Source organism: Pelophylax lessonae (genome assembly GCF_965119305.1).
Source record: "Pelophylax lessonae genome assembly, chromosome: 12".
NCBI classification, from domain to species: Eukaryota; Metazoa; Chordata; class Amphibia; order Anura; family Ranidae; genus Pelophylax; species Pelophylax lessonae.
Window position 1 is genome coordinate 99,014,240 of NC_138779.1, and position 21,481 is coordinate 99,035,720.

Sequence of the window (21,481 nt, forward strand, 5' to 3'; positions counted from 1 at the left end):
TGTACAGAGTATCAATTAAGAGTTGCAGCCATACAGGAATTCACAACAATCTACCTCAAGCCAGTGTGAGGCTGGAGGGGAGTAACTAGTGACTTTGCAGTGCAGCAGTGCTAGCAGTTCAACATTCTACAGTCCTGGGACTTCTGGACTTAACGTCGAGGTTCGAGCACTTTTTTCAAGCTACAGTTTGTTCTAGGAGTCAGTGAGCGTTGGCTGGTGTCAGCTGGCGTCAAGACAGCGTTAACAGACATTTTTCTAAGAAAGTCCCAAAGGTGTACCTAGTTGAGCCTAATGGAGTATCCCACTCATTCCCTTCTTCCATCCCCTTAAATCCAATAAAACAACAAAACAAAGATGCCGGAGTTGTCCATGTCTCAGTTATTACACCCAGGGTCGCAGCTCACATGGCCTGGAGAGGTAACCGGTAACAATGGCAGACCCCTATCAGGCCCAATGCCTGGAAAACCTGCTACATACAGTGCCTTGCGAAAGTATTCGGCCCCCTTGAACTTTGCGACCTTTTGCCACATTTCAGGCTTTAAACATAAAGATATAAAACTGTATTTTTTTGTGAAGAATCAACAACAAGTGGGACACAATCATGAAGTGGAAAGAAATTTATTGGATATTTCAAACTTTTTTAACAAATAAAAAACTGAAAAATTGGGCATGCAAAATTATTCAGCCCCCTTAAGTTAATACTTTGTAGTGCCACCCTTTGCTGCGATTACAGCTTTAAGTCGCTTGGGGTATGTCTCTATCAGTTTTGCACATCGAGAGACTGAAAATTTTGCCCATTCCTCCTTGCAAAACAGCTCAAGCTCAGTGAGCTTGGATGGAGAGTGTTTGTTAACAGCAGTTTTCAGTTCTTTCCACAGATTCTCGATTGGATTCAGGTCTGGACTTTGACTTGGCCATTCTAACACCTGGATATGTTTATTTGTGAAACATTCCATTGTATATTTTGCCTTATGTTTTGGATCATTGTCTTGTTGGAAGACAAATCTCCGTCCCAGTCTCAGGTCTTTTGCAGACTCCATCAGGTTTTCTTCCAGAATGGTCCTGTATTTGGCTCCATCCATCTTTCCATCAATTTTAACCATCTTCCCTGTCCCTGCTGAAGAAAAGCAGGCCCAAACCATGATGCTGCCACCACCATGTTTGACAGTGGGGATGGTGTGTTCAGGGTGATGAGCTGTGTTGCTTTTACGCCAAACATAACGTTTTGCATTGTTGCCAAAAAGTTCGATTTTGGTTTCATCTGACCAGAGCACCTTCTTCCACATGTTTGGTGTGTCTCCCAGGTGGCTTGTGGCAAACTTTAAACAACACTTTTTATGGATATCGTTAAGAAATGGATTTCTTCTTGTCACTCTTCCATAAAGGCCAGATTTGTGCAGTATACGACTGATTGTTGTCCTATGGACAGAGTCTCCCACCTCAGCTGTAGATCTCTGCAGTTCATCCGGAGTGATCATGGGCCTCTTGGCTGCATCTCTGATTAGTCTTCTCCTTGTATGAGCTGAAAGTTTAGAGGGACGGCCAGGTCTTCGTAGATTTGCAGTGGTCTGATACTCCTTCCATTTCATTATTATCGCTTGCACAGTGCTCCTTGGGATGTTTAAAGCTTGGGAAATCTTTTCGTATCCAAATCTGGCTTTAAACTTCTCCACAACAGTATCTCGGACCTGCCTGGTGTGTTCCTTGTTCCTTGTTCTTCATGATGCTCTCTGCGCTTTAAACGGACCTCTGAGACTATCACAGTGCATGTGTATTTATACGGAGACTTGATTACACACAGGTGGATTCTATTTATCATCATTAGTCATTTAGGTCAACATTGGATCATTCAGAGATCCTCACTGAACTTCTGGAGAGAGTTTGCTGCACTGAAAGTAAAGGGGCTGAATAATTTTGCACGCCCAATTTTTCAGTTTTTTATTTGTTAACAAAGTTTGAAATATCCAATAAATTTCGTTCCACTTCATGATTGTGTCCCACTTGTTGTTGATTCATCACAAAAATTACAGTTTTATATCTTTATGTTTGAAGCCTGAAATGTGGCAACAGGTCGCAAAGTTCAAGGGGGCCGAATACTTTCGCAAGGCACTGTATATTTGCGCATATATTCTTTACACTCAAGAACATTATTTTAAATTTTTAATTGATATTTGTCAGATTCACACAATTTTTCACTTGTTGATTTTACAGCCTTCTTGACCCCAGGCAGCGCCACCTATCCCTCCTTTTACATTTTCATGACTATATACCCCTTTCTTGGGGTACAATGTGGGGTAGGCTGCAGCCTGTGATGTACAGTATCTCACAAAAGTGAGTACACCCCTGACATTTTTGTAAACATTTTATTATATCTTTTCATGTGACAACACTGAAGAAATTACACTTTGCTACAATGTAAAGTAATGAGTGCACAGCTTGTATAACAGTGAAAAGATATAATAAAATATTTACAAAAATGTGAGGGGTGTACTGACTTTTGTGTGATACTGTATATCATAGCGAGGAATTTAAAACATTTTTTTTCAATTTCATGTAATGTATTACTGTGTACTGTGTGATAGAACGTTTTGTCTACTCTCCACCTACCCTTTCCCTTTCTGTTCATTTTACTTTTGTGTAATGAAAACTTCATTATAAAAGTTTTTTTTTTTTAAATAATCTTTATTTATTAAACACAAAATGATTCATAACAAATCAAAACAAAAACAAGTTTTTATTTAAAATAAAATGCACCATTCTATAGATTTCCCCCTAAGTGACCAGTTTACAAAAAGTTTTGTCATTAACCTAGTTCTGCGGAATTGCACAAAGTGACAGTGAAATTCAGATAATCACAGATTAGGGGAAAATTACTGGGCCTATTTCCAAAGTTCCAGTGTCTTAGCTTGGTATTATTGCAATACCCTGCTGCGTGCTATGCAGCAACGAGTAGAGAATGTTTGTGGATAAATAATATGTTTGCTGAACTTACATTCGTAGAGCATGATTCCAGAACACTGATGTATTATTTTAATAGACAGCATTCCATTTTTCACTCTAAATATGTTTCTGCAACATTAAATTTTTATATCGGATGCCTGGTGACTGATGATTACTGCTGAATGTCGTTGGAATGCCCAGGGCAGGAGGCTGGAGAGGGTTCTGTGAAACTTGGGAGAATGTGATAAATGGATGACGCTTTGAGGCAAAAGTGGAGAAAAGAAAGACGGCTCCAAAGAAGATAGACAAGTTAGGACAAGAGATGAATATCTGAGAACATAAGGATTCTCTGTTGCTTGCTCAAGAAAGAATTTGCTCCGGTTAGGGAGGGTAGGCAGCGTTAACTGACAAAAGAATCCAGGAAATGTTGTTCACCTTCATCCTGAAACCAGATTTAGCGGGCTTTACACAGTATTTCCTACTGAGACCACAGCCTCCTATCATAGAATTCTCACATTGCGTTGTGGGTTGGCATGCTTGCAGTTTGTTCAGAAAGAGAGAGCACTTTTTTTTTTTCTTTACAGGAGATACAGTATATATACTTGTATTTTTTTATCAGTGTAATAATATAATAAAAACACAGCTCCAAGTTACAATTTGTAATTGCATATGTATGTAGCACTCACCCCTGGTGAAGTTGTTGTTTTTTAGGGACTCTTTTAGCCTTTCCACTAGTGATTTACCTTGTAGCTGCACACAAACAGTTACCGTCCCTCCAGCAGCAACTGAATGACAGTCCTTTACGGCGCCATCAATCTTGTTTTTGCTGATTTTATTGGCTCAAATGTCTTAGGCCGCTTTCACACAGGCGGACCGTTCTGATCGGCCTGTTCGTTTTTTGGCGGATCTGAACGGTCCCCCCATGCATTCCTATGGGACATCGGAAGTCAGCGGAGACATGTCCGCTGACATCCGACCCGATCCGATCCGTCAAATCTGGACGGATGGAAACCCTATTTTCCATCCGTCCAGCAGATCGGATCGGATCGGATTGGATGAGAATGGACCGACGGTCCGTTCCCATCCGATTTCCCCCATAGAGATGCATGGGGAACTCACAGCTGTGTCTCCGCACACAGCGCGGAGACACAGCTGTCATCCTCCTGCTCAGCGGGGGATTGGCTGATCGATCCCCCGCTGAGAAAAACGGAATCCGTCTGACGGACGGATAGTGTGAAAGGGGCCTAAGGCCCCTTTCACACATGCTGTCCGTTTTTCATCCATCTGTTGATGGATAAAAAACGGACATCAATGTATCTCTATGTAAAAACGGATGACAACGGATGATCATCAGTTAACATCCGTTTTCATCCGCTTCCGTCAATGTCTGTTTTTTTGAACACATGAATGCCCTATTTTTCATCCGTCAAAAAAATAGATCGGACGAAAAACGGATGACAACGGATGAAAAACGGATGACAACAGATGAAAAACGGATGACAACGGATGAAAAACGGACGACAATGGATGAAAAACAGATAACAACTGACAAAAAACGGATGAAAAACGGATAACAACTGATGAAAAACGGATGAAAAACTGATGAAAAATGGATGAAAAACAGATGAAAAATGGATGAAAAACAGATGGAAAACTGATACATTTTGATGTGACTGAACTGATGAACTAAACGGACCGTATGTGTGAAAGGGGCCTTTGCGATAGAGGGTTGGGGGTACAGGATATCCAAAAACAACTGTAAAAATTCCTTCCACTCTGTAGTATGTTCCGACCTCCGTTATGGGCCAAAGTTGAACTCTTTCACCTCTGCCATAGGCTACTTTAGAATACATAGGCCAGATGGACAGCTATCTTTTAGTATCTTCAGGCCCTCTTGCAGGCTAGTTGTGGACCTTTAACCACTCCTGGACCGGAAGATTTTCCCCCTTAATGACCAGGCCATATTTTGCGACTTGGCACTGTGTTAATTTAACAGACAATTGCGCGGTCGTGCAATGCTGTACCCAAATAAAATTGATGTCCTTTTTTTTCCCACAAACAGAGCTTTCGTTTGGTGGTATTTTGGTGCAATTCTTATTTTTTGCGCTATAAACAAAAAAGGAGCGACAATTCTGAAAAAAATAATAAAAAAAAAACAATATTTTTGAGTTTCTGCTATATAACATTCCCCCCCCCCCCCAAAAAAAATAAAAATCTAAATTTTTTAACATTTTAGGCCAATTTGTTTTCTACTACATATTTTTGGTAAACAAAAATCACAATAAGCGTATTTTGATTGGTTTGCGCAAAAGTTATCGCGTCTACTAACTACGGGAAAGATTTATGTCATTTTTATTTATTTATTTATATTTTTACTAGTAATGGCGGCAATCTGCAATTTTTAGTGGGACGGCAACATTGTGGTCGGACAGATCGGACCCCCGACTGACATTTTTGACACTTTTGGGGGGAGCAGTGACATTTCTACAGTAATCAGTGCTAAAAATATGCACTGTTACTGTAAAAATGACACTGGCAGGGAAGGGGTTAACAGTGTGGGTGATCAAGGGGTTAAATGTGAGCCTAGGGGAGTGATTCTAACTGTGGGGGGCGTGGCTTGCAAAATGATCATAGAGACCTGTGATCCTATATAGAAGGATCGAAGGATCACAGTGGCTCTATGATCATTCCAGGGAGAAGAACGGTCCGCTGTGTTTACAACAGCTGACCGTTTTTCTCTCTCAGCGGGGAGCGATTGCGGGTGTCAAGCAGCAATTGGAGCCGGAGAGGGATTACAACCCCTGTCAGTTTTTATTGCTGTCTGTGCCCCTGTTATGGAGATTTATCTTCTTTATTTGTCCTGTTAACAATTATCATTGAAAGTTAAAGTAAAAGAAAATGCCAAAGTTCTGGTTGTCCTCAGAAAAGTAATAGAGAAAAAATCTTCCAATGGGGACACTAGTTATGGTGGGGGGGGGGGGGGAGAGGGGACGACAAGAGAGTGTAAAATGTTGTGCAGCTCTGCATAGAAACCAGTCAGCTTCCAGGTTTTATTGTCAAAGCATAATTGAACAAGCTGACGTTAGAAGTAGGGATGATCGAACGGTTCGGGTCGACCATCGGTTCGACCCGAACATTGGGTGTTCGAGGTTCGGCCGAATTTAGAACTTTTTGCTGAAAAAGGTCGGAAATTCGGCAACCAGAACCGACCAAAATGCAATGGTTCAGGAAATGGGCTTTAAAAGCCTGTGATTGGACCAGAACCATTAGCAAAAGCCAATTGAGGGGGCAGGAGAATGCTAGGAATGTGATTGGAGTGACTAGGGGGTCCATAGTCCAATCATTAGTGAATACGCCCCCCAGTATATAAGATAGCCCCCGCCAAATTCCTAGCATTGTTATACAGGGACATGGAAGAGAGTGGAAGCAGTTCTGTTAATTTTACTTTAAAAGTGTCATTTAGCATTTATTAGTGTGAGGAAAGGGATATCTAGTGTAGTTAGAGTGCTCTTTTACACTTTAGTTAGCTTCAAAAATGTAGTTTCTGTATGGAAAGTGTCAGGGTGACCGTAATGTAGTGTAGGGTTAACTGACTGCTATGGCAGGGTGACCAAACCCTTCCATATCAGGGTGACCGTAATGTAGTGTAGGGTGAACTGACAGTGACTGCTATGGCAGGGTGACCAAACCCTTCCATATCAGGGTGACCGTAATGTAGTGAAGGGTGAACTGACAGTGACTGCTATGGCAGGGTGACCAAACCCTTCCATATCAGGGTGACCGTTATAGAGAAAAGCTAGTTTCTCTTAAGTCACTTTCGCTGCAATAATATGGCCTTGCCCCTGTCAGCTTGCTTTTTGGCTGCAGGCATCTATAGTGATTTTTTGAGCACATGTTTGGAGTCAGGCATGACATCTGAACATGTGTATAGGGGGTATATATACACACCCATGTATGTATATATATACACCTAGACATATATAGGTGTGATAGTAGCGGAAATATATGCTTGCGCTAATGAAATCATTTACACTAATATAGTTACGCTCCTATCACACCTATATATGTCTAAGTGTAAAATACATATAAGTATGTGTGTATATATACCACTATACACAAGTTCAGATGTTTTGCCTGCCTCCAAAGAACCCAAAAAAATGCCCAAAAAAACGCTAGTGCCAAAAAAAAAACCGCCCAGGTGTGTTGTTGCAGGCATTTTTTGGGGGTTTTTCGAGGCAGGCAAAACATCTGAACTTGTGTATAGTGGTATATATACACACATACTTATATGTATTTTACACTTAGACATATATAGGTGTGATAGGAGTGTAACTATATTAGTGTAAATGATTTCATTAGCGCAAGCATATATTTCTGCTACTATCACACCTATATATGTCTAGGTGTATATATACATATAAGTACGCTCCTATCACACCTATATATGTCTAAGTGTAAAATACATATAAGTATGTGTGTATATATACCACTATACACAAGTTCAGATGTTTTGCCTGCCTCCAAAAACCCCAAAAAAATGCCTGCAACAACACACCTGAGCGTTTTTTTTTTTTTTTGGCGCTAGCGTTTTTTTGGGCATTTTTTTGGGGTTCTTTGGAGGCAGGCAAAACATCTGAACTTGTGTATAGTGGTATATATACACACATACTTATATGTATTTTACACTTAGACATATATAGGTGTGATAGGAGCATAACTATATTAGTGTAAATGATTTCATTAGCGCAAGCATATATTTCTGCTACTATCACACCTATATATGTCTAGGTGTATATATACATACATGGGTGTGTATATATACCCCTATGTTCAGATGTTTTGCCTGCCTGAAAAGACCCCAAAAAATGCCCAAAAAAACGCTTGCTACTAAACCGGCAAGGTGTAAAAAGAGAGAAGCCACTAACCTGTTCTATAAGTGACAAAATACAAACAATCTTTTTTTTTATGGTTCTGGACATGCTACAGAGCTGAAACTTCACAGGTACACTTGTTAGACCCCCCAGATACTAAATCCAAAGATTTTTTTTTTTTTAATTTTTTCAATAATTGTCTCTTCATCAAAAATGACAATTTTTAAGAACTTTCTTTTGTGTGATTAATAGTCCCTGGGGTATGACCCAGAACCCTAGGCACTTTTTAGGGGCATTTATTGGGTTTTAGGGCTTCAAAATTGTGTTTTTTTATAACCAAAGTTCGAGTCCCATTGATTTCAATGGGGTTCTGAAATCCGGGCCGAACTTTCGGAAAGTTCGGATGTTCTGGCCGAATGGAACTTTTGAAAAGTTCGATCATCCCTAGTTAGAAGATGATTGGCTACCAGGCACAGTTGCACCAGATTCTGAGTGCACTAGTTTTAGTAAATCTACCCCAGTGTTATTACAACAAGTAACTGACAGCACTTCTCAGTTGCTAATTATATTTAAAACCATAAAAAAGTAAAGAGAAGCATAGGTACCCTAAAGTAAACATTGCAATAATAACACATAGACTAGCAGGTCACCTAGATGCAGAAGATGAAAGTCAACAGAAAAATTATGTTTTTTAGTGGATAGTTTATCCTTCCTGAGTCAGGTGACCTGCAATATTTTCATGTTTGATTGCAATGTGCCTTTAAATAAAACATACAGTATCTTTTGAGTTAGGGACAGTCAGTTCAATGTGTAAATCAATTCTAAATCTGTGTCCCTGTTCTACCTATCTCCATGAGTGGTGACCATGACCAATGTAAGGGGGCACTTCTCCCACTGAACACCAATGTAAGGGGGCACTTCTCCCACTGAACATCAATGTAACGGGGCACTTCTCCAACTGAACACCAATGTAACGGGGCACTTCTCCCACTGAACACCAATGTAAGGGGGCACTTCTCCCACTGAACACCAATGTAAGGGGGCACTTCTCCCACTGAACACCAATTTAAGGGGGCACTTCTCCCACTGAACACCAATGTAACAGGCACTTCTACCACTGAACACCAATGTAAGGGGGCACTTCTACCACTGAACACCAATGTAACAGGCACTTCTACCACTGAACACCAATGTAATAGGCACTTTTACCACTGAACACCAATGTAAGGGGGCACTTCTCCCACTGAACACCAATGTAAGGGGGCACTTCTCCGACTGAACACCAATGTAACAGGCACTTCTCCCACTGAACACCAATGTAAGGGGGCACTTCTCCCACTGAACACCAATGTAACAGGCACTTCTCCCACTGAACACCAATGTAAGGGGGCACTTCTCCCACTGAACACCAATGTAAGGGGGCACTTCTACCACTGAACACCAATGTAAGGGGGCACTTCTCCCACTGAACACCATGGAAGGGGGCACTTCTCCCACAGAACACCAATGTAAGGAGGCACTTCTTCCACCTAACATCCAATCTAAGAGATGTTTTCCGACACCCGGCGATCATTCCTGAGAGAGGCAGAACCGCAGTCTGCTTATATAAACAAGGCAGATCGCCATTCTGTCAAAGGGGAAGATGGAGATCCTGTGTTTCTGCTAAGCATGAACATGGATCTCTGTCTTCCCCCAGTCAAAGCACCCCCCACACAGTTAGTAAGCACTCCCAGGGAACACATTTAACCCTTTGATCGCCCCTGCTGTTAACACCTTCCCTGCTGGGGTCATTAGTACAGTGACAGTGCATTTTTTTTAGCACTGATCACTGTATTGGTGTCACTGGTTCCCAATATTGGACTTATTTTTTGTTTTGATTTATTTATTGCAAAATATATCACTTTTTTTACTTTGGATTGATTATTTAAACTGTTTTAGTGTCTAAGTGCTGTACCTTCACATGTTATTTTTTTGGCAATATGTGGAGTGTTTAACATGGGACTACTTCAAATAATTCTTCAGGGACACTCTCCTATGTACACTCCAGGGGCGGACTGACCATTAGGGCACTCAGGGGGGCCGGTAGAGGGCCCCATCAGGGTTGCCAACCTCAGTAAATTAAGGGACAGCTATCACAGATTTTTACCTCTGTCCCTGAAAAGTCTGTTACGGTCATCCATTGTCTGTAAAAATCCTGTGACTATAGCTGCTCCACCTCTCAACTGCCAGTTCAGCCAATGGGAACACAATGTACCCTTCCCCAGTGTGGCTTATTTGACTTTAGAAGAGGAGATGCCAAAAGCTGGAGGACAGGAGCGGGAGGAGGGTACACAGCTTGCAGTGTGGGACGGGCTGCATCCTGTTTGAAGGTAAGCTGACTGGGCTGAGCTAAATGTAGTTTTGTCAGTGGCTTACTCTCGTGAGCAGAAGGAAGAAAAGCTGTGTTCCCTCTAGCAGGGCTCCTGTCTCTGAGGCGGTCTGATTGATTTTCTATGTGAGAAGTGCACTGCTTCTAGAGAAGTGACATGTTCTGAACTTCTCCCCAAATCTCTGCTACACCTCCGTACTCATTACCTGCCCACCAGTACACAGGCACAGTCTCCTCCTCTCCTGCATTACCACCTAATGTGTCTGTGAGATTGTCAATAACAGGGGTGACCAGAAATATGTGGCCTGCCACAGAGAATATCTGGCACAAATATAGTGTAAAATAATATAATTTTTTTAAAAATAAGTGAATAACACAAATGTAAACGCACCTCCAGAAAACTAAAACTGTGTAAATCAAATCAGATAACCAAACAATATTGACACACAATGAACAACAGCTCAAACCAAATATATACACAAAACAGGATAAACAAATCGTAATCATAACAGAACCAGGGTCATAAACGGGAGATCAAGCAGATGGAGCTGGGTCAAAATAGAACAGGGAGAGGGTAACAGGAGATGGAGTAAGCAGGTAGGAAGAAATCAGGCTGCATGGTCAGGATCAGGATGCAGGGACACAGGAACGCAGGTCAGGGGCACATTAAAACAACACCAAGGCAGTGAGGAGGAGCATGCACAGGGTTTAACCACTTAAGCCCCGGAGGATTTGGCTGCTAAACGACCAGGGGTTATTTTGCGATTCGGCACTGCGTGACTTTAACGGACAATTGCGCGGTCGTGCGACGCTGTACCTAAACGAATTTGGCGTCCTTTTTTTCCCACAAACAGAGCTTTCTTTTGGCGGTATTTGATCACCTGTGCGATTTTTTGATCACGCGCTATAAACAAAAAAAGAGCGTCAATTTTGCAAAAATAGCAATATTTTTCCCTTTTTTTTTATATGAAATTCCCCCCAAAAAAAATGTAAAAATCAAAATTTTTTAACATTTTCGGCCAATTTGTTTTATGCTACCTATGTTTGGTAAAAAAAATCGCAAAAAGCGTATTTTGATTGGTTTGCGCAAAAGTTATTGCGTTTACTGACTAAGGGAAAGATTTTTGTCATTTTTGTTGTTTTTTTTTTTAACGCGTAATGGCGGCGATCTGCGATTTTTTTTGCGGTACTGCGACATTGCGGCGGACAGATCGGACCCTTGACTGACATTTTTGACACTTTTGGGGTTACCAGTGACATTTCTACAGTAATCAGTGCTATATATATGCACTGTTACTGTAAAAATACACTGGTAGTGAAGGGGTTAACTTTATTTGAGAGGGAGGGGCTGTGTGTGTCCCTAGGGGCGTGATTCTAACTGTGATTGGCTGTGGCTTCAGCTGTATGCAGAGTGATCAACGGATCTACATAGTAGATCCATATGATCAGCTCTCATACAGAGGGGAGAATGACAGGTGGCTTGTTTACACAAGCTGCCTGACTTTCTCCCTCTCCCCCGCCGATCGCAGAGTGGCCGGCGGAGATCGGGTCCGCCGGTCACACGCGCGGGGGGGTCCGTGACCACGCGGGTGCGGGAGCACGCCTCCGGCGGCGCGCGCTCGCTCCCTAGACCCTCACAAGCTAGTGACGTAGCCCTACGTCACTTTGCCTGTGAGGGGCGGACCGCCGACGTAGATCGGCGTGCGGCGGTCGGCAAGTGGTTAAATACACTTCCTGCAACCAGCATCAGGTGATGACTGATTGCATGAGATGTCAGCCTTCTGGCTTCTGAGAGACACCTGTTGGTGGACACTGGAACTGCAGCCTATGGATCTGGGAGTTACAGTGCCACCAGCAGGTGAGTCTTTTCCTGACAGAGATGAGATGCTGGAGAACTACAAGTCACAGCATGCCAGGAGATGGGGGCAACAGGAGTGTGTTAAATCAGGCGGATTTTTGGATGAAAGGTGCTGGTGTGTGTCTGTGTGTATGCATACTGTGTGTGGGTGTGTGTCTGTGTATGTATACTGTGTGTATGTGTATCTGTGTATATGAATACTGTGTGTGTGTGTGTGTATCTGTGTATATGTATACTGTGTGTGTGTCTGTGTATATGTTTGTGTATATGCATACTATGTGTGTGTGTGTATATATATATATGTATACTGTGTGTGTGTGTTTCTGTGTATATATATAAGGTGGTCAGATGAGACTAAAATTGAATTATTTGGCCCTAACACCAAACTATAAGTCTGGCAGAAGTCCAATACAGCTCACCATCCAAATAACACCATTCCTACAGTAAAGCATGGAGGTGGTTATATCCTGTTATGAGGGGTGGTAATATCCTGTTATGGGGTGGTAATATTCTGCTATGGGTGTGTTTCTCTGCACCAGGGTCTGGAGCACTTGTCAGGATAGAAGGAAAAATGGATGGGGCAAAATACCATCACATTTTTAAGGAAAATATGCTGCTCTCTGCCAGACAATTGTAAATGGGAAGAAGGTTTACCTTTCAACATGACAATGACTCAAAGCACACAGCAAAAATTAGCACACAACGGTTAAAGGATTAGAAGGTGAATGTCCTTACATGGCCTAGTCAAAATCCAGACTTAAACCCCATTGAAAATCTGTGGAATGACTTGAAGACTGCAGTCCACAAACGGTCACCATCAAACATAATTGAACTTGAGCAGTTCTGCAAAGAAGAGTGGGCAAATATTGCAAAGTCTAGATGTGCAAAGTTAGTAGAGACATATTCCAACAGACTAAGGGTTGTAATTAAAGCAAAAGGTAGTTCAACAAAATACAGACATAAGGGGCGTGATCCTTTTTTAAACTCAGTGATTCTGTTTTTTCATTTTATTCTTTTTCTAACATGTAAGTGTTTTGTCTTTCACTTGGATGTTATAAATTGAACTAGTAAACACAGCTGGATAAAACAAAAATGATGTCTGTCTTCATTTCAGGCTGCAAAGCAACAAAATGTGATTATTTTAAAGGGGTGATTATTTTCTATACCCTCTAAGGTCTTTTTTTTTTTTATTAATATATTTTTTTTTTATTGAAATATTTATATGTATATATAACAAAACACACAAAGAAAAAGAAGTGAAAAGAAGAGTCTCCATGAGCAAAGCAAATTACAAATATGCAGTCTCTACATTATTATACAAACTTAAATAACTCCTGTACACAAGCAACTGAATAGTCATAAATAAACAGAATTTCAGGGGTTATTAAAACACACCAAACTTGAATCTTTAAGCGGAGATACTCAAGAAAAGAAGAAAAAAAAAAAAAAGGGGAAAAATAAAGGGAAAAAGAAAGAGAAAGAGAAAGGGAGCGAAAAAAAAAAAAAAAAAAGGGGGACCCCCCTCCCCTGGTGTGGTGCTACATCAGCCTTGGCTTTCTAGTCTAAAGAGGCATTAGCCATATATGAAGCGTATGTACCAGACTGGGTGAATGTCAACCAACATGACCAAATCTTGCGGGCCATGAGAGCCTGACCACGGAAGTCCATGGTCATATCCTCCAAATGGTAAGTGCGATCCACCGCACACAACCATTGAGATATCGAGGGAACAGCTGGCTTTTTCCAATATTTCGGGATTAATGCTTTAGCTGCGTTCAGAAGGTGAGGGGTGATAGATTTACGGTACTGTGCAGGATAAAGTTTAGTATTATGGAACAGAACCGTCCACGGGTCCCTAGCTATCGGTGAGCCCTGAATTAGCTCCACTAAGGATAAAACGGTAGTCCAGAATGGACGAATGACAGGGCAAAACCACCAGATATGTGCATGAGTGGCTCTAAGCCCGCAGCCTCTCCAACAGGTGGCCGAGAGAGATGGCAGCATCCTCTGTAACTTGACCGGTGAATAGTGCCATCTAGTCAAAAGCTTATAATTGACTTCTGCCATCCTGGCGGAGATTGCTGATCTGTGAGCAAATTGTAAGATAACCTCCTCCTCCGTCGGGGAAAGAGTGCACTTAAGCTCTGACTCCCATTTTTTCAGAAAAGATGGAGTGGGGCTTGGGAGTAGTGCATTTAGGGCTTTATAAAACTGTGATAACAAGCCCTTACCAGGTTCCGGGCGCGATAAAATTTGTTCAATCGAGTTCAAGGAGTGCATGTTACGTAAAGGCTGAGGGAGTGCCTTCACGAACTGCTGTAGTTGATGGTACTTCCAATAATCCATGAATGTCTTTGAAGTAGAGCGGCATACCTTGGAGAGTGGAGTATCCCCTCCGTCCCTGTTATATGGTGAAGCAGAGTGGCTGTAGACTGTGGCAGCCACTGCACGAACGAGAGGTCTTTATGGCCCGGCAGAAAGTAACTATGACCTGAGATTGGCATGAGCGGTGAATTGTATGGGATCTTATGGGTCTTATGTAGTGCATCCCAGACGCGGAACACCGAGCTGGTAAGGGGCGAAGTAGTATCAGCTAAACTTCTAAAAGCTGGGGGTATCCAGAGTTGGGTATACAAAGAAGTAGTCGCCAACTTCTGTTCCAAATGAACCCAAAGCTTTCCCCCTGAATAAAATTTCCAGTCAGCTATCCGTACCAGGGAGGCGGCCATCAGATATCTCCCAAAGTCGGGCACCGCCAACCCACCCCGGTTTTTGTCTCGCGTCAATAAGGTCTAATGTACATAGACGTTAACAAGGTGTTCATTGTCTCAACAGTTGCTGGGTACAAGGACTGTGGTATATGTATGCATAGTATACAGCAGATACAGATTCTGTTCAATCCTTCTATAAGAATCTCTCACTGGCCATGCCCATTGTTCACTGTGGTGCGCTATGCGCACAGTAGGTCACCATTTCCCTGCTAGGGGCCCAGTGCATTATTTTGCCCAGGGGCCCATGCCTTGATTATTATTATTATATTTTTACAGGATTTATATAGTGCCAACAGTTTGCGCAGTGCATTGCAACATGAGGGCAGACAGTACAGTTTCGATACAATTAAATACTGAAGGAATTAGAGAGCTCTGCTTGCTAGATGCTGTTAAGGTGGCACTGCCCATGAGAGGCTCCTGGTGCCTTTACTGAGCCCGCGATTTTAAGTCTCCTGCCACTCTACATGTCGCCAAGCTCGATGCTCCTCTGCGTGGGCCTGCCGGCATTAATGCTGTGTCGTAAAGATGGCTTCCACGTGGTGGCCATCTCTCAGCCTGGGGGCCTCATAACCTTCCTTTGCCCATTAGTTGTCAGTCCAGCCCTGGTACACTCTATTTACACACTCCTCAGCTTCCTCCAGCACACCACTTGCTTGCGGCACAAAATCACAGTTCCAGCTGGCACACTGTTAGTTGATCTGACAAAAAGCAACAGTCAGATAAAACAAAAGACCTTTACAGGCAAGAACCGTGGGCCCCTTAGTTGTGTAGCAAAAGTCATTGTCCATACCTGTGGCTACAGATTGCAGCACCACCTCTTCAGGCACTGCCAGCCTGCCTGGCTGCAGCTACCACTCTCACTAGCAACACCTGGCTACTTCCCACAGTCCTGCCAGACTGCACACTCACTAGCCCTCTTGGCTGACTTCTCCCTGGAGGTCTCCCTGACGTGCTGACTCTCTCCCGCTGTCCTCAAACTTGCTCCCGTGCATCCAGGACAGGACTCCTCCGTGTGTTGTAGAGTATTCCTCCAGCACTCGAGCCCCAGACCCAAGGTCACGACCCCCCCCCAGACTAGGGGGCACCCCCAGGGGCCTCTAACATCCTCCTCAGCATTCCATCTCCAATCTTCCACCCGACACCACTGCCTCTGCTGGGCTGACCTTTATTATAAAAGAGGTGCCTGCCCCCTGCCAGCCCTCTTTTTTAGGGATTGGCTGGGGCTCCCTTCAATACTCCAGGCAGCTCCTCCTACCCTCCCTTCCATTTTTCTGGAAACGTTGCCAAGGTTCCAGGAGGTAGGGGGAGACACCAAACATGCTGCCTGATGAGTCATCCAGCCTCCATGAATCACTCACCCTGACCCAGATTCAGCCCAGGCTTGGCTGCCAGCCAACCCAAACAATTTACCTACTCTAACAACTATATACACTTCTAGCATATGCTGTTTCATATGCGGTGCTGTTTTTACGTCCCCCTGGCACCTGTGTGAAAGGAACCTACGTGTGGCATGGCAGGTGTAGCAGAGATTGTGCTAATGATGGGAGGGTCTTAAAGGGGCGTGGTTAAATAAAACCTAACAGTCTAACAGATACATACAACACTTAGCACAATCATTAAAAAAAGAACCTCGTACATTAACTATGCTTTTCAGCCTACCTTAAGGAAGAACCTCATAAAATAGTCAGTGCCTACTTAGCAACCAGGCAGCAAGGCAGGGACAACTTAACAACCTTTACATCAAAAGCCCCTGTTAACATCAGATTCCCCACTTCATGAGTCCCCCTGTAAACATAAGTGTCCCCCTTTTAAAGGATTCCCCCCGTTTACATTAGATTTCCCCAATAACATCAGGAGATTCACATCAGAATGTCTCATACTCACATAAGAGTCCCTCCTTCACATCAGGAGTCCCCAATTCACATCTTGAGGCCCCTGTTCATATCCGGTGTCACCCCTTCACATCAAAATTCTCCAGTTCACTTCAGGAGTCCACTTGTTTACATCAGAGTCTCCCAGTTCACATCAGAGTCTCCACAATAACATCCGAGTCCAAACGTTTACATCAGAGTCCTCCTGTTCAGGCCAGAGTTCTCCAGTTCACACCAGAGTCCCCATGTTCACATCAGAGTTCCCCAGTTCACATCACAGTCCCTTATTCACATCAGATTGGCTCAATTCACATCAGAGTTCCCTGTTCACATCACAATTCCATATACATCAGAATCCCCCACATTAGGATTCCCCTGTTTACATTAGAGTCCACTCATTTACACACAGAGTACCCCTTCACATCAGAATCCCCCAGATTACATATGGAGTCCCCGCATTCACATCAGAGTTCCTCAGTTTATATCAGAGAACCCATGTTCACATCAGAGATCCCCAGTCCACATCAAAGTCCCCTAAAAATTGCATCTCTTCAGTGTTCTGGCTGAGGGAAGAAGGCTCTCATTCAAGATTTTACAATACATGGTCCCGTCCATTGTCCTCTCAATGCGTCAAAGTCTGCCTGTACTTTTAGCAGAGAAACCGCCCTAAAGCATAATGTTTCCACCTCTGTGCTTGACTGTAGTGATGGTGTTCTTTGGGTCATAGTCAGCATTTTTCTTCCTCCAAACACAGCGAGTCGAGTTAATGCCAAAGAGCTCAATTTTGGTCTCATCTGACTACAGCACTAATTCCCAATCCTTCTCTGAATCATTTACAGTTAGGTTCATTTATATTTGGACACAGGCACAATTTTAGTTTTTTTTTTCAGGCATTTACCAAAACATATTCTAGCTATAGTTATATAATGGATATGGGCTGAAAGTGCACACTCTTGGGTTTAATTTGAGAGTATATACATCCAAATTGGAGGAAGGGTTTAAGAATTACAGCTCTTAAGAATAGCCTTTTCAAGGGACCAAAAGTAATTGGACTATTGAATCAAAAGCTGTTTCATGGCCAAGTGTGGGCTACTCCTTCATTATTTCTTCATCAATTAAGCAGGTAAAAGGTCTGTTGAGTTGATTCTAAGTGTGGTATTTGTATTTGGAATCTATTACTGTGAATCACTTCATGCGTTCAAAGGAGCTGTCCATGGAAGTGAAACAGGCCCATTTTAAGGCTTCAAAAATGAAACAAATCCATCAGAGAGATAGCAGCAACATTAGGAGTGGCCAAATCAACAGTTTTGTACATTCTAAGGAAAGAAGAATGCACTGGTGAGCTCAGCAACATAAAAAGGCCTGGACGTCCACAGAAGACAACAGTGGTGGATGATCGCAAGATCCTCTCTATGGTAAAGACAAACCCATTCAAAACATCCTGACAAGTGAAGGACACTCTCCAGGAGGTGAACGTATCATTGTCAAAGTCTACAATCAAAGAAGACTTCACAAGAGAAAATACAGAGGGTTTACAGAGGGTTCACCACAAGGTGCAAACCATTCATAAGCCTGAAGAATAGAAAAGCCAGATTAGACTGCCAAAAAACATCTAAAAAAAGCCAAACCAGGTCTGGAAAAGCATTCTTTGGACAGATGAAACTAAGATTAAAGGGGTGTTCCAGCTGGGGGAAAAAAAATTAAAAGTCAGCAGCTACAAATACTGAAGCTGCTGACTTTTATTATATAGACACTTACCTGTCCAGGGAGCCTGCGATGTCGGCACCCCAGCCGATTTTCGGATCGGCTGCCAGGTGCTGCCGCCGCCATTCATGGTGAAACCGGCTCCCTACTGCACGTGTGTGAAGCACGATGCGCTTTCTAATCAGTCTCGTGGCGGGGGAAGGAGGAGGGGGGCTGAACTTCCGAGGGACAGTGCCGCGGTGCTGTCTCCCGGAAGTGGGGACGGGTACCTGTCAAAAACAGGTACCTGTAACCCCCCCCTGTAAGGTACCCTTTTGGATGGAAATCTGCTTTAATTTGTACCAGAATTAAAGAAGAAAAAAGTGTGGAGAAGGCTTGGAACAGCTTATGATCCAAAGCAAACAACGTCATCTGTAAAACATGGTGGAGGCAGTGTGATGGCATGAGCATGCATCGCTTTCAGTGGCACTGGGTCATTGGTGTTTATTGATGATATGACAGAAGACAGAAACAGCCAGATGAATTATGCAGTGTTTGGAGATATACTGTCAGCCCAGGTTCAGCCAATTGCAGCAAAGCTGATTGGACAGCGCTTTACAGTAAGGATGGGCAATGATCCAAAACACACTGCAAAAGCAACCCAGGAGCTTTTGAAGGAAAAAAAGTGAAATATTATGCAATGGCCGAGTCAATCACTTGAACTCAAACCAATTGAGCATGCATTTCACTTGCTGAAGACCAAACTAAAGGCAGAAAAACCCAGAAACAAAGAACAACTAAAGACAGCTGCAGTAAAGGCCTGGCAAAGCATCAGACAGAAGGAAACCCAGTCTTTGGTAATGTCAATGGATTCCAGACTTGAGGCAGTCATTGCCAGTAAATGATTCTCAACAAAATATTAATAATGAATATTTTATTTATATTATATTTGTTTTGTCCAATTACATTTGAGCCCCTGAAAATGGGGATGCTGTGCTTAAAAATGGTTGCAGTTCCTAAAATGTGTACTTGATATTTATGTTTAAGCCTTTGAATAAAAGCTGAAACTCTGCACTTCAAATTAATTTGGATTGTTTCGTTTCAATTTTATTCTGGTGGCATATAGGGCCAAACGTATGAAAATTGTGCCTGTGTCCAAATATATATGGACCTAACTGTAGATGTTCATTGGCATGACTGTACCTGTGCCTTCTTGAGGAGGGTGACTCGCCGTGGAAGAAAAATGCTGACTATGACCCTAAGAACACCATCCCTACATTCAAGGACAGAGGTGGAAACATCATGCTTTGGGACTGTTTCTCTGCTAAAGGTACAGACCAACTTTCTGCATTGAAGGGCCAATGGATGGGGCCATGTATTGTAAAATCTTGAATGAGAACCTTCTTCCCCCAGCCAGAACACTGAAAACGGGTCATGGATGGGTCTTCCAGCATGACATTGACCCAAAACATACCGCCATTTTAACAAAAGAGTGGCTCAAGAAGAAGCGCATTAAGGTCTTGGAGTGGCCTAGCCAGTATACAGACCTTAATCCTATAGAAAATTTATGGAGGGAGCAGAAACTTCGAGTTGCCAAGCGACAGCCAAGAAACCTTAAGGATTTAGAGAAGACCTGTAAAGAAGAGTGGACCAAAATCCCTTCTGAGATGTGTGGAAACCTGGTAACCAACTACAAGAAATGTCTTAGCCCCTGTACTTGCCAACACGGGTTTCTCCACCAAGTACTAAGTCATATTTTGCTTGGGAATCAATGATTTATTTTACACACTGAACTGCAAGTAAATTTTTAACATTTGTATCATGTTTTTTCTGGATTTTTGGTTTGGTTGATATTCTGGGGTTTATTTACTAAAGCTAGAGAGGGCAAAATTAGTCATGATTCTGTAGAGAAACCAATCAGCTTCTAAACTCAGCTTGTTTAATTAAGTTTTAGCAATAAAACCCGGAAGCTGATTGGTTTCTCTGCAAAATTGTGACTAATTTTGCCCTCTCTAACTTTAGTAAATAAAGCCCTCTGTCTCTATCGTTTAAAATACACCTATGATAAATATTATAGACCCTTCACTTCCTTGTAAGTGGGCAAACTTACAAAATCTGCAGGGGATCAAATAATTATTTTCCCCACTGTAGCTGTCGTCAGAACAAAAGGCAAGGGTAAAGCTTCCCATTGGGATGCCTGTTCTGGTGACAACGCTTTAAAGGCTAAATTCACTTGTGAAAAAATAATAATTGCACATGTTTTTGCAGGAAAAAAAATGTGCATTCATTATTTTTTTCACAGGAGCCTGCAGAGCATTGCACCAATGACCAGTGGATCACGGGTACAATGCTAGGCTCCTGCACACACTGAGATGTAGGCAGTGCTCATCAGTGCGCATGTGGTCCATTAAAACTTCAAGTTTGTCTGCCACTGTGGTAGATGGGACTTGTAGTACAATTATTCACAGATTCCTTTAAATAAATGAGGCAGCTGCTGTATGTGAAGCCCACCACAATTGGTCAGATTTTAGAATATGACAGCGAGTGCAGGGAGAGGAACCCCGCCCACTGTTACAGGGAAGGGGCTCTGACTGCAAGACACCTTGTGAATAACAGCATGTTTCATGTTACACTCTAAATATGGGAATAACATGTTCCTCCTAAAGGTGAACTTATCCTTTAACTACCTCAATACTGGGCACTTAAACCCCCTTCCTTCCCAGACCAATTTTCAGCTTTTAGCGCTGTTGCATTTTGAATGACAATTGCGCGGTCATGCAACACTGCACCTAAACCAAATTTGTGTCATTTTTTCCTCACAAATAGAGCTGGTGGTATTTGATCACCGCCAGGTTTTTTCTTTTTTGGTGCACAAATAAAAAAAGACCGAAAAGTTTGAAAAAAAAAAAAAGTTTTTTTGTTTAGGTTATAAAATTTTGTAAATAGATACGTTTTTTCCTGCACTGATGAACACTGATGACGCCGCACTGACAGGCACTGATGAGGAGACACTGATGGGGTGGCACTGATGGGGTGGCACTGATATGCAGCGCTGATGGGCACTGATAGGTAGCACTGATATGCAGCACTGATGGGCACTGATATGTGGCACTGATAGA